Below are 10,806 nucleotides of genomic sequence, written 5' to 3'. Positions count from 1 at the left end.
GTCATGCTAGTCCTAATGTTGGGATGGAGTCTCTCAATAAACTGATGGACCCTCTCTCAAACTGTAGAAACCAAGGTCGGTGCCTGTCTAACACGATAACAGAATGTATATTCTGAAACACTCATAGCACCCTGGCACAGTTGCTCAAACTTCGAACGCCATGCGTCCCCGAGGCTCTGAGGGACATACTCTCTCAAAAACATGCCCGAGAACTGAGTCCATGTAAGAGAAGCTCCCTCAGCCAAACTGCCCAACTCATAAGCACGCCACCACTGATAGGCTGCTCCTCGAAGCTAAAATGCAGTGAAAGAAACCCCACTCAACTCTTTTATGCCCATATACGGAGGATACAGTGGCACCCTTCCAGAAAACCCTGAGCATCCTCTATCGTCAAACCACTGAAGATAGGAGGGTGGTACTTCTGGTACCTCTCGAGCCTACGCTACTCCTCTTCTAAACCTGCTGCCCTACCCTCGGGGTGAACTGGGGATATAGGTGGTACCGGCATAACCTCTGGAATTTTATCAACCTGAACTCGTTGCTCTAGGATGTGGGTAGTGGGAGTCTTTGCTCCTCCCCGGCCTGTGAAACAATAGAAGATAGAAGTTTAGAATTTCGAAGTTAATAATTTCACACCACAAGGAATCAAATGAAGTGAAATTTTCCTAACAGTTCCATAGCCTCCCAAAGATAAGTGCAAACGTCTCTGTACCGATCCGCGAGACTCTAGTAAACCGGCTTGTGACTCACGACTCCTATGAACCTAGAGCTCTGATACCAACTTGTCACGACCTAAATTCTCCCTCCGTGAATTTGTCGTGATGGCACCTAGTCCCTACGACTAGGTAAGCGTAATACTTACGGAAAAATGAAAGGGAACCATAAAAGCTAAGAACTAACAAGAAATTTTAAATAAGCATTTAAGATGTCACTTGGCATATACATTAATCACTCTCAAAATGTACACAACTATCCCCAGACCCGGAACACTTTGAATCACAAACTAAAGAATGAAAGCAGTATCTCTATAATCCAAAGTCTAACAAAAAGGAAATACGGGAAGTGTTTGACATGGGGAAGAGTAATAAAGGACTCCGAGGTCTGCGGACACGGCATATATACCTTAAAGTCTCCAATGATGTCTTAACTCACTGATAATGTGGCTGATAAGCGGTACCTGGATCTACACACGAAAAATATGTGCAAGAAAGGGCATGAGTACACCACAACGGTACACAGTAAGTGTCGAGCCTAACCTTAGTTGATTAGTGACGAGGTCTGGTCAGAGCTATACTGGTGTATATATAATAAAACAAGATAGAATGAAATACCATAGTAAAATAAAGACTGAAGTTAAAAAGGAATGAAATCATAGAAGACAACAACTCAGTACACAGAGATAACAATAGGGGATCTCTCGAGATATCGTCTCGTTGTCGCAAGCATAAATGTGCAAGGGGTCTCCTGGAATACCGTTCTGTAGTCCCAAAGTAAATATGTAGTATAGGGGGATCTCCTGTAATACCGTTCCGTAGTCCCAAAGTAAATATGCAACTCAACCAACAGAAATAACAGTTACAGCAAGAATACCTACAATTGAGACTAAGTTCAAGTTAAAGGAAAAGCAAGAATTTCACAAAACATGTTGCACAGAGTTCAGATAAATAATTAAGAAAAGTAGACATGCTATTCTAAGCTAACAGAATACTACGCATGCTGATACAACTCAAATAAGAAGGAAAAACAAGTCATCACTTAGTGGAAATCGGGTTTTTACAATAATTAGCCCGTGTACATACTCATCACCTCAAGTACACGGTGCTCACATATCAAAATCAGTACCAAATCCTATGGGGAGTTCCCCCACACAAGGTTAGGTAAGCCACTTACCTCGAACCAAGCTCAAATGAATCCGTAACAATGCTCTTTCGACAAATATCCAACTCTGAATGGCCCAAATCTAGCCAAAATCAATTACATAACATAAATACAACTACAAGAAACTAATCTAGCTAATGAAATCAAAGCTAAAGCAAGAAATTGGAAAAATCGCCCAAAAAGCCTCCCCGGTCCCACGTCTCATAATGGGATAAAAGTCACAAAATATGAACACACATTCACTCACGAGTCTAACCATACCAAATTTACTCAAATCCGATAACAAAATCCCAATCAAAACCTAAAAATCCGAACTCAAGAGTTTCTCCTCATTTCCCCCAATTTCTCACCCCAATTCACAATTTGGATGACAAAATTAAAGATATAATACTGGGATTTAACCAAAAGAAAGTAAGAATCACTTAACCCAATCAACTCCACGAAAATCCCTTCAAGAATCCCCAAAAATCAGTGGTCTCTAGCTCAAAATATGAAAAATGGGTTTAAACCCTTGTTTTTTAAATTAATACTGTCCGCGCAGATTTTCTTATTCGCGAACGCAGCCATTCTCTAGCGTTCGCGTATAACTAAATTCCACTGACCAATTTTCCTCCTTCGTGAACGCGAGGGACTACTCGCAAATGCCTACCTTTCACTTGTTGACCAAACGCGAACGCGAGGACCCTATCGTGAACGCGTAGGCTTAAGGTCCCACATCTTTGTGAATGAGGGAACCATATCGCGAACGCGAAGAACAACTCAGCTGTATATACTGAATGCTCTACGCGATCGCGAGACCTGTCTCGCGAACGGGATAAAGGAATGCCTGCAACAAAAACACCAGAAATCTGCTATCTTTCAAGTCCAAAAACTAGTCCGTTGTCACGACCCGAATTTCCTACCTTTGGGAGCGTGATGGCACCTAACATTTACACTCGCTAGGCAAGCCAACGTTAGAAGATATTACACTATATTCCTTTATCATTGCATAATTAAAATTTAACAAGAACTAAATCAGCGGAAATAAAAGCGGAAGTACATGATATAACTAGTTACTTTTATACTAATAACGAATGCAGAAATAAATACCACCTAGAAACTGGTGTCATAACTCACCCACAATCTAAGAATACTACAAGTATTGGTTTGAAAGAAATATATATATATCTGTCTCGGAGAAAGATAAAACAGAATGAAGTAAAGATAGGAGGGGCGCCAGGGCCTGCGGACGCCTGCCGGGCTACCTTGGGTTCCTGAGTGCAGTGAATGCAACCAACCTCTCAATCAGCCACTAGCTCCGAAATCTGCACAAAAAGTGCAGAGTGCAGTATCAGTATAACCGACCCCATGTACTGGTAAGTGCCGAGCCTAATCTCGATGAAGTAGTGACGAGGCTACGGCGGGGCATAACAATATATTTATAACCTGCAACAGTTTATACTAAAAATAGAAAGGAAGTACAGAATGAAATAAAACAGTACCTTGCATTACATGAATACCGAATCTGGTCATTCTACCAATACTCAGCTATAACCAATCCATAAGGGAGTTTCAAAACCACAATAATAAACCTCGGCATAATATGAATACGTAAACAATAAATGATGTGGTGCGCATCCCAATCCCACCATATAATCAATAACGGTATAATCGTTTACCCTTATTACTCGTTGTTGCGGCGTGTAATCTGATCCCACCAGTCCAACCTTATTACTCCTCAATATATCACCCTTATTCCTCCTGTTGCGGCGTGCAACCCGATCCCACCTGTCCACCCTTATTACTCCTTGTTGCGGTGTGCAACCCGATCCCACCAGACAATCACATTCACCTTTATTCCTCCTGTTGCGGCGTGTAACCCGATCCCAATATATATATATATATATATATATATATATATATATATATATATATATATATATGTATGTATGTATGTATGTATGTATGTATCAACACCAATCAGAAAATAGAGACAAGTGTTTCACAAGTTAACTCAGAATCCTCCACAACACTTATACCTCAACCCAACACAAGGAAATATCGTTTCAATAATGGAAGTTCACCAAATAAAACTAAAAGCCGAGACCAACCAAAGTGTATCATGAAGCACGAATGAGCCAACATAGACCAACAGTGTAATGTAGTGGAACAATGGAACAATTAACAACAACAATAGAGAAACAACATTAAACTAGAAGCAATTAGACATGGAAGCATCAATAAGCAAGTAGCAAGTAAAGCAAGAAAGCAAAATATAGGGAAACGGGGCAAGGGAACAGGCTAAACAAGTAATTTAGCGACGCATAGGTGCTCATCACCACACCTATACGCCACACACATGGTATTTCACATAGCAAGCCACTCGGGGATCCCTAATCCCTCAAGTCAAGGTTAGACCAAACACTTACCTTAAGCCAACGGGTAATTCACAGCTCAACCATCGCTTTACCTCTCGATTCCACCACCAGTCCACTCGTATCTAGCCATATTTAACTTTATAAAATCAATAAATGCTAAAAAAACCAAGTCAAATGCAATATTATAGATTTCCCAATATTTTTCCCCAAAAGTCAAAAATCGACCTCGGGCCCGCTTGGTCAAAACTCAAAATTCGGACCAAATCATGATTACCCGTTCAACCCCGAGCCCGGATAAACAATTGGCTTTGCAATCCGACCTCAAACTGAGGTCCAAATCCCCAAATTTCGAAATTCCTAAATTCTACCCAAAACACCCAATTTCCCCATGAAAAAACCCTAGATTTTGTGATGAATTCTTGTAAAAAGATGAAATAGATTGAAGGAAATGACTTAGAAATTGTTTACCTATGATTTAGGGAAGAACTACTCTTTAGAAAATCGCCTCTTGAAGCTTAGGGTTTGAAAATTTGAGAAATGAGTTGAAAATCCCGTCTAAGTTATGTTTTGAACAGTTGCAGGTATCGCATTTGCGATCACAGGTTCGCAAATGCGAACTCGCAAATGCAACCAATGCTTCGCAAATGCTAAGCTTAGCCTGGCTTGATATCTTCGCAAATGCGAACAATTGTTTGCAAATGCGGCCACTGTTAATGTCACAATTGCGACAATGAACTTCGCAAATGCGAATGTCCCCTTCCCAGCCATGTGATCGCAAATGTGAAGAAACTTCGCAAATGCGATGCTCGCATATGCGAGCCAGTCTTCGCAAATGCGAAGTCTGCAGATCTGCAACATACCAAAAAATTTCCTTAAGGCTAAAAATTTCGTAGCCTATCCAAAACTCACACGAGCCCTCGGGGCTCCAAACCATGCATGCACACAAGTCTTAAAACATCATACGAACTTACTCGCGCGATCAAATCGCCTAAGTAACATCTAGAACTATGAATTCAACGCCAAAACTCATGAAATTTACAAGATAGTTTCAAACTTTCTATTTTCTAAACCAATAGTCCCAATCACGTCCAATTACATCCGTTTTCCACCAAATTTCATAGATAAGATTTTGAATAATATAACGGACATGTACCGGGCTACAAAACCAAGATACGGGCCCGATACCAACAATTTCTAAAAACCATCATATTTTTCAGTTAACAATTTTCTTCAAAAATATTTTCTCGGGCTAGCGACCTCGGAATTCATTTTCGGGCATACACCCAAGTCCCATATTTTACTACGGACTCTCCGGGACCTCGAAATACGGGTCCGGGTCCGTTTACCCAAAATGTTGATCGAAGTCAACTAAAATCATCTTTTTGAGCCAAAAATCATCTTTTCTTAAATTTTTCACATAAAAGCGTTCCGGGTACGCGCTCGGACTAAGCACGCAAAATGAGGAGAGATAAATGGAAGTTTTTAAGGCCTCGAAATACAGAATCGGATTCTAAAACAAAAGATGATCCTTTGGGTCATCACAACCGTTAACCACCCGTAATCTCCCCGAGGCCTCCGGGACCTCAACCAAACATACCAACAACTCTGTAAACACCAAACAAACTTAGTCGAGCCCTCAAATCACATCAAACAACGCTAAAATCACGAACCACCCTCCAGTTCAAATTTAAGGCACTTGAAACTTCAAATTTTTACAACCGATGCCAAAACCTATCAAATCACGTCGGAATGACCCCAAATTTTGCACACAAGTCATATTCAACATTACGAAACTACTCCAAATTCCGGAATTAAAATTTGACTCTGATATCAAAAAGTCCACTACTAGTCAAAATCTCCAAAAATTTGACTTTCGCCTTTTCAAGCCTAAATAAGCTACAGACCTCCAAAATACAATCTGGACACATGCCCCTAAGCCGAAAAACAACCAACGGAGCTAACGAAATCGACATAACTCCATTCCAAGTTTGTCTTCATACAGTTCCGACTACGGTCCAAATCATAAGACTTAAGCCTCCGTTTAGGGAATAAGTGTTCCAAAATACTCCAAAAACCAAGACGAAACCTCTTGGCAAGTCACAATTGAAGAAAAAGATACGGGGAATCAGTAATGAGGGGTCAGATCTATAACTCTCAAAACGACCGACCGGGTCGTTACAGAGATCCATCGTCACATGCTTATATATAAATATAAATATATATATATATATATATATATATATATATATATATATATATATATATATATATATATATATATATATATATATATATATGTATATATGAAACATACTTCTCATGTATGTCACTGGACTTCCATCCGAAAAAGAATGACTTCCTCTATATATGTGTGATGTGTGATTGCCACAGGGAAAGAATGGTGGTAATTAAATGAAAAGACTTGCCTAATAGGATTATATATGTGGGTGAAAGGAGGATGTGAATTTATATTTTGACCAAAGAGGCTAGCACAAATTCAATTGATGTAATCTAGAAATCAGATTGTATATTCTCTCTTTTGGAAATTTATTTATGCTAATAATTAAACTTCTTTTCATTCTTTATGGTAAGTCACTACTCAATAGATCTTTGTGATCGCCTTTAATTTATATTAATACTACTTTAATTCTTCTTTTTTAGTATAAAAATTTATGAAAACAATCTTCTTGTTATAAAACAATAAAAGTAGAAGAACAATACTGCAGAGAAAGAGAGAGAGGGAGAGAATTCTTATGGATATGGGATGAATTACAATGGAATAGAACCCTCTATTTATAGGGAGATGATGACTTAGCCACCAAGTAATAAACCCTAGAATCTATCTAAATATAGACATTCACCATAAATAGAACTCTATTTATAACACTCCCCCTTGAATGTCTATTCAACAGATAATGTGCCTCGTTAAAACCTTAACTAAAATAAAACCCAATGGGAAAAAAAATTCTAGAGAAGGAAAAAGAGTACACATATCTAACAATACGCCTTTTGGTTGCCTCGTTAAAAACCTTGCAAGGAAAACCCAGTGGGACAAAACCTTGTAAGGGAAAAAAAGTACAACGCGTATTAACTCCCCCTCATGAGAGCATCACTTTCACATCCTTAAGCATTTGCATTCCAATCTTGTGCACCATCTTCAAAAGATCTTTGGTAGATATTTGATAAACAAATCAGCCATATTAACTTGAATGAATATGTTGCACCTTGAAATCATCATTCTTGATAGAGATGAATTGTCTTCATATGATCTTGTTGGAATCGTCAGTTCAATATCTTCACACAGAGGTGAAAACTCTTGCTATCATATTATCATGCATATAGTTATAGCAAGATACATTTGTGCACAAATTGCATTGAGGAAGTAGTACTTCAAGATCAAGAATTGTATATGCTTCAAGCGATTTAAATCCTTCAAGGATTGTCATATAAGTCATATAATAGACTTTAATTAGATGCATATCAAGTTTTCATGTCATGCTAGACAAATAAGATATCGAAAACTGATTGTACATATCATTGACTTTATACTTTCAAGTGTTTGAACTACATGTTCAAAACTACATGTCTTTCATATGAAACCAATTCTATTCGAATTATTTCTTCAGACTTAAGATCCTCATATATATATACATATATTTAGCGCTATCATAGATGTCGTCGACAAACATTTTATATCAGTTTCAATATTTTTTCATAAAGACATAACATAGAGATCTCTTCATTCATATTTTCAGGTACCTGAATCTCTCTTGAGATTTTATGAAGTGTTATGTCATGTGATCTTCTAGATCACTTGCCTCCTTTGTTATGATCATTTAGATTATTTGCTCATCTTCTTTATCAAGAAGTTTATTTGAAACCGATTTGTCTATATGCTCCAAGCGTACCGTAGACTTTGTCCTTCTGGGACTTAATAGGAGCATTTGCAATGAGAATATAGTTACTTTCTTTGGGTCAGCAAATGCGTCTGGCATGCTTTGCAATATATTGCAAATGAATTATCCTTTTATGAACTTCAAGTTCATATTATTTTATTCGAGGATCTAGATGTATAAATGATAATTCATTCCATGTAACTTTTTCTCAACTGTTGTATCTTGTCTCCCCCTCATGTTAGAAAAGCTAACTTGTTTCCTCAACTTTGAGAACCCATCTTTGTGCGTTATGGTGTTAATCAAAATATACACCGCACATCAATAATAATAAGATGAAATTATTTGGTTCTTGACCCTGAACCACTTGTGAGGGGAGAATGTAATATACTTTCGTATATAACCTATATCAAACTGATATAGATAACTTTGTTCTCATAAGAAATAGTTTAGCTATTAAGTAGAGGCACTTAATAAATTATTTTGCTAAACCAACTGTGATGTAAACCAACTTATCAAGATGAACTATCTTGAATAAAAAATCTGGAAATGATGCTCTAAATCAAATTATTGAGCAAGTTACCTCGCAAACACCATGTTGCGGGTCAATAATAATTGCACATGTAACCATCTCATAGATGCATCTTATGTGGTATACATGGCAGGTGAATGGGCTCATATTCACCTTTGATATTTCCAGCATTCATGAGATTTAATCCCAATTTTACTTGGTCTATTAATTAATGAGAACAAGCAATGTAAGAGAATTCGTAAAGAACTTTCTAGTTCTTTAATATTTACCCATGTGAATTCTCTTTTATTTTTGCACATCATACTTGAATTAACATGGCTAAACCAATTATGCCAACTGGATAAATTATCAATATTGATAAACTTCAGGTTTACACCATGATGTGTGCAATTATGAATAAACTCCAAGTTTATTATGATATGGGTTTTTATATCAATAAATATCCACTTCATTGTGGTATTCTTTTGCTTATGTAGTACAAATTGGAGAATAAAGCGGGTAGCTTTTCACATACATATTACCCCGCTACAAGTTGTAGTAATAGAAGATATTAAATCTTTCCTTTATTTATAGTCTCAATATAATCAACCGCTTTCGCGTATACTTTGGAAACTGAATAAGTTTCTTTGAGACTTACTACAACACAATACCTTATTGGTAATCAATTGTGTTTCTCCAAAATATTATAATTGGCTCTTGCAGAGTTCTCAATTAATTTTTTAGTACCACATATTCATCAACACCCATATGGTGAATATCTCTTTTAAAGAGAAAGTTATACCATTATGGTTATGGTCAAAATTATATGCAAGATATGTTTCTTGCATTACCGTTGTCTTTTAACAATCACAATGCCAAAATATTTTGGCGTACAATAGGTACGTGACCAATGACCATTCATGCCATAATAATGACATTATTTTCTTATATCATCTCAAACCTCATTCTAGAGGTGAGTGTGGTATATTCACTACCACTAGCACGTTCATATTCTTCCAAGAATGAATATGTATTCATAAATCAGATGTTGTCACATTCACATCATGAATGGACCATAATCATCTATATGTGCTTTACAAAATCTCATGTCAAATCGATGACAAATTTTCACAAGTGGGGGATTATTTTGAGAATCCTTATTATTCTCATTATCACAATGATGACGATTATAATTTCGTCTATTGCCACGTCCACATCCATTGATACATTCATAGTGATAATTTTATCTTCCTTCAGACTTATCACATACTGCTATCACATTCTCTTAAGGGAATGAGAATGGAGCAAATTCAATGGGACGGGTTCCCACTTTTTGTGCCCATAATCATACATGAATTTGATCATGGCAAGACATAGAAACTTTTACCACTTCAGGTGGTTATAATTTCTTACAAACTCCATTAGAGTTATAATCAAACTTTGTTGTCTTTGCTTGTATTTAAAATCAAAGTATAGAATAAAAGAGAAAAATACGGTAAAATACTTACCTTAAATCCAGAATTTAATCATGAAGGAAGTTCATGGAATAATTGACAATCATTATGCACAATCCCAAAGCTTCTACTCAATTGGTTAGAGTGTCGTGCTGATAACGTGTTATAAAACAATAAAAGTAGAAGAACAATATTGCAGAGAAAGAGAGAGAGGGAGAGAATTCGTATTGATTTTGGATGAATTACAATGGAATAGAACCCTCTATTTATAGGGAGATGATGACTTAGCCACCAAGTAATAAACCCTAGAATCTCTCTAAATATAGACATTCACCATAAATAGAACTCTATTTATAACACTTCTGGTGTTTTTTTTTCCATTTAAATCAGAGTCTCTATTTTTTCACGTCCTCCTAAGTCCAGCCCTTTAAAGAAGAATTATCAACTTTTTCTCAAGAGGTCAAATGATCCAAATTAAGTTGCTTGCTAACCTCTTAGTCGTCAAGTTATTCTCAGTCCTCTTGTGAAACTAATTAACTTTTTCTCAAGAATAATTACCTAATGACTTTACCTTATATTTTCAGTGGTTAAGAAACTGGTGGATTTTTTAAAAGGAAAGTGTACATTTTTCTTCCTAAAATATTATAAGTTTTTTTAATTTTTTGATGATCATCGTAGCGGATTTTAAACTTAAATCAAATAAAATTATATAT

The sequence above is a fragment of the Nicotiana attenuata genome, chromosome 6, assembly GCF_001879085.1.
Source record: "Nicotiana attenuata strain UT chromosome 6, NIATTr2, whole genome shotgun sequence".
NCBI lineage: Eukaryota > Viridiplantae > Streptophyta > Magnoliopsida > Solanales > Solanaceae > Nicotiana > Nicotiana attenuata.
Note: the sequence above shows the minus strand (reverse complement) of the source record.